At 43.3% G+C, this 4,161-nt stretch overlaps 1 non-coding gene across 1 annotated transcript; it reads right to left on the bottom strand.

Annotated features, from left to right (window-relative positions):
- Positions 1 to 717: 717 nt before the first annotated feature.
- On the bottom strand, positions 718 to 825 carry LOC112768153 (small nucleolar RNA R71). Its single transcript, XR_003185591.1, has one exon. It is a non-coding gene; the product is annotated as a small nucleolar RNA R71 (small nucleolar RNA).
- Between the last annotated feature and the right edge of the window lie 3,336 nt (positions 826 to 4,161).

Genomic DNA, 4,161 nt, shown 5'->3' with positions numbered 1-4,161 from the left:
TCTTATTCTATTTATTTATTCATCTACTAACATCTCTCCCTCACCCACCAAAAATCCGAACCCTCTCTCTCTCTCTTTCTGAGTTCAGATTTTTCTCTTCTTCTTTTCTTCTACTAACAATAAGGAACCTCTTTACTGTGACATAGAGGATTCCTCTTCTTTTCTTGTTTTCTTCTCTTTCTTATGAGCAGGAACAAGGAAAAAGGCATTCTTGTTGAAGCTGATCCAGAACCTGAAAGGACTCTGAAGAGGAAACTAAGAGAAGCTAAATTACAACAATCCAGAGACAACTTGATTGAAAATTTCGAACAAGTAAAGGAGATGGCAGCTGAACCCAACAACAATGCAAGGAGAATGCTTGGTGACTTTACTGCACCAAATTCCAATTTACATGGAAGAAGCATCTCCATTCCTACCATTGGAGCAAACAATTTTGAGCTGAAACCTCAGCTAGTTTCTCTAATGCAGCAGAACTGCAAGTTTCATGGACTTCCATCTGAAGATCCTTTTCAGTTCTTAACTGAATTCTTGCAGATCTGTGATACTGTTAAGACTAATGGAGTAAATCCTGAAGTCTACAGGCTCATGCTTTTCCCATTTGCTGTAAGAGACAGAGCTAGAATCTGGTTGGACTCTCAACCCAGAGACAGCCTGAACTCTTGGGATAAGCTGGTCACGGCTTTCTTAGCCAAGTTCTTTCCTCCTCAAAAGCTGAGCAAGCTTAGAGTGGATGTTCAAACCTTCAGACAGAAAGAAGGTGAATCCCTCTATGAAGCTTGGGAAAGATACAAGCAGCTGACCAAAAAGTGTCCTTCTGACATGCTTTCAGAATGGACCATCCTGGATATCTTCTATGATGGTTTATCTGAGATATCAAAGATGTCATTGGATACTTCTGCAGGTGGATCCATTCACCTAAAGAAAATGCCTGCAGAAGCTCAAGAACTCATTGACATGGTTGCTAATAACCAGTTTATGTACACTTCTGAGAGGAATCCTGTGAGTAATGGGACGCCTATGAAGAAGGGAGTTCTTGAAGTTGATACTCTGAATGCCATATTGGCTCAGAACAAAATATTGACTCAGCAAGTCAATATGATTTCTCAGATTCTGAATGGAATGCAAGCTGCATCCAACAGTACTCAAGAGGCATCTTCTGAAGAAGAAGCTTATGATCCTGAGAACCCTGCAATAGCAGAGGTGAATTACTTAGGTGAACCTTATGGAAACACCTATAACTCATCATGGAGAAATCATCCAAATTTCTCATGGAAGGATCAAAAGCCTCAACAAGGCTTTAATAATGGTGGAAGAAACAGGTTTAGCAATAGCAAGCCTTTTCCATCATCCACTCAGCAACAGACAGAGAATTCTGAACAAAATACCTCTAATTTGGCAAACTTAGTCTCTGATCTGTCCAAGGCCACTGTAAGTTTCATGAATGAAACAAGGTCTTCCATTAGAAATTTGGAAGCAGAAGTGGGCCAGCTGAGTAAGAGGATCACTGAAATCCCTCCTAGTACTCTCCCAAGCAATACAGAAGAGAACCCAAAAGGAGAGTGCAAGGCCATTGACATAAGTACCATGGCCGAACCTGTAAGGGAAGGAGAGGACGTGAATCCCAAGGAGGAAGACCTCCTGGGACGTCTAGTGATCAATAAGGAGCTTCCCTCTGAGGAACCAAAGGACTCTGAAGCTCATCTAGAGACCATAGAGATTCCATTGAACCTCCTTATGCCCTTCATGAGCTCTGATGAGTATTCCTCTTCTGAAGAGAATGAGGATGTTACTGAAGAGCAAACTACCAAGTTTCTTGGTGCAATCATGAAGCTGAATGCCAAATTATTTGGTATTGAAACTTGGGAAGATGAACCTCCCTTGTTCACCAATGAACTAAGTGATCTGGATCAACTGACATTGCCTCAGAAGAGACAGGATCCTGGAAAGTTCATAATACCGTGTACCATAGGCACCATGATCTTTAAGGCTCTGTGTGACCTTGGTTCAGGAATAAACCTCATGCCCCTCTCTGTAATAGAGAAACTGGGAATCTATAGGTGCAAGCTGCTAGAATCTCATTAGAGATGACAGATAATTCAAGAAAATAGGCTTATGGACAAGTAGAGGATGTGTTAGTAAAGGTTGAAGGCCTTTACATCCCTGCTGATTTCATAGTCCTGGATACTGGAAAGGAAGAGGATGAATCCATCATCCTAGGAAGACCTTTCCTAGCCACAGCAAGAGCTGTGATTGATGTGGACAGAGGAGAATTGATCCTTCAAATAAATGAGGACAACCTTGTGTTTACAACTCAAGGATCTCTCTCTGCATCCATGGAGAGGAAGCAGAAAAAGCTTCTCTCAAAGCAGATTCAACCAAAGCCCCCACAGTCAAACTCTAAGTTTGGTGTTGGGAGGCCACAACCAAACTCTAAGTTTGGTGTCAAACCCCCATATCCAAACTCTAAGTTTGGTGTTGGGAGGTTTCAACAAAGCTCTGCACATCTGTGAGGCTCCATGAGAGCCCACTGTCAAGCTATTGACATTAAAGAAGCGCTTATTGGGAGGCAACCCAATTTTTATTTATCTAACTATATTTTTCTTAGTTTTATGTCTTTATAGGTTCATGATCATGTGGAGTCACAAAATAAAAATAAAAATTGAAAACGGAATCAAAAACAGCAGAAGAAAAATCACACCCTGGAGGAAGCATCTGCCTGGCGTTCAACCAGTACAGAGCATGGTTCTGGCGCTGAACGCCCAAAATGGGCAGTATCTGGGTGCTGAACGCCCAAAATGGGCATCATCTGGGCGCTGAATGCCATAATTGCACCCTGGAGAGGAGCTGGCGCTGAACGCCCAGAACAAGCATGGTTCTGGCGTTCAACGCCAGAAATGGGCAACAAATGGGCGTTGAACGCCCAAAATGGCCACCAACCTGGCGCTGAACACCCAGAGTTGTGTGCAAGGGCATTTTACATGCCTATTTTGGTGCAAGGTTGTAAATCCTTGAACACCTCAGGATCTGTTGACCCCACAGGATCACCTCAGGATCTGTGGACCCCACAGGATCCCCACCTACCTCCACTCACTTCTTCTCACCCCTCTTTCACACAATCCCATAAACACTCTTCCCCAAAACCCTTCACCAATCACCTCAATCTCTCTTCCCCATCACCTCTTCACCACTCACATCCATCCACTCTTCCCCATAAACCTACCTTTTAAACTCCACCTACCTTCAAAATTCAAAATCAATTTCCCACCCAAACCCACCCTAAATGGCCGAACCTTCACCCCCCTCCCTTCCCTATATATAGCCCTCCATTCTTCCTCATTTTCACACAACATAACCCTCTCTTCTCTTCTTGGCCGAAACACAACCCCTTCTCCCTCTCCTCTATTTCTTCTTCTTCTTCATCTAATATTTCTTCTCTTGCTCGAGGGCGAGCAAAATTCTAAGTTTGGTGTGGTAAAAGCATAAGCTTTTTGTTTTTCCATTACCATTGATGGCACCTAAGACCAGAGAATCCTCTAGAAAAGGAAAAGGGAAGACAAAAGCTTCCACCTCCGAGTCATGGGAGATGGAAAGGTTCATCTCCAAAGCCCATCAAGACCACTTCTATGATGTTGTGGCCAAGAAGAAGGTGATCCCTGAGGTCCCTTTCAAACTCAAAAGAAATGAGTATTCGGAGATCCGACATGAAATTCAAAGAAGAGGTTGGGAAGTTCTAACAAATCCCATCCAACAAGTCGGCATCCTAATGGTTCAAGAGTTCTATGCCAATGCATGGATCACCAAGAACCATGATCAAAGTAAGAACCCGGATCCAAAGAACTATGTTACAATGGTTCGGGGGAAATACTTAGATTTTAGTCCGGAAAATGTGAGGTTGGCGTTCAACTTGCCAAACATGGAGGAGAACGCACGCCCCTACACAAGGAGAGTCAACTTTGATCAAAGGTTGGACCAAGTCCTTATGGACATATGTGTAGAAGGAGCTCAATGGAAAATTGACTCAAAAAGCAAACCGGTTCAACTGAGAAGACTGGACCTTAAGCCTGTAGCTAGAGGATGGTTGGAGTTCATTCAATGCTCAATCATTCCCACTAGCAACCGGTCTGAAGTTACTATAGACCGGGCCATCATGATCCATAGCAT

Source organism: Arachis hypogaea, chromosome 17 (genome assembly GCF_003086295.3).
Source record: "Arachis hypogaea cultivar Tifrunner chromosome 17, arahy.Tifrunner.gnm2.J5K5, whole genome shotgun sequence".
In the NCBI taxonomy this organism is placed as follows: domain Eukaryota; kingdom Viridiplantae; phylum Streptophyta; class Magnoliopsida; order Fabales; family Fabaceae; genus Arachis; species Arachis hypogaea.
Note: the sequence above shows the minus strand (reverse complement) of the source record. Positions and strands in the feature narration are given on the sequence as shown.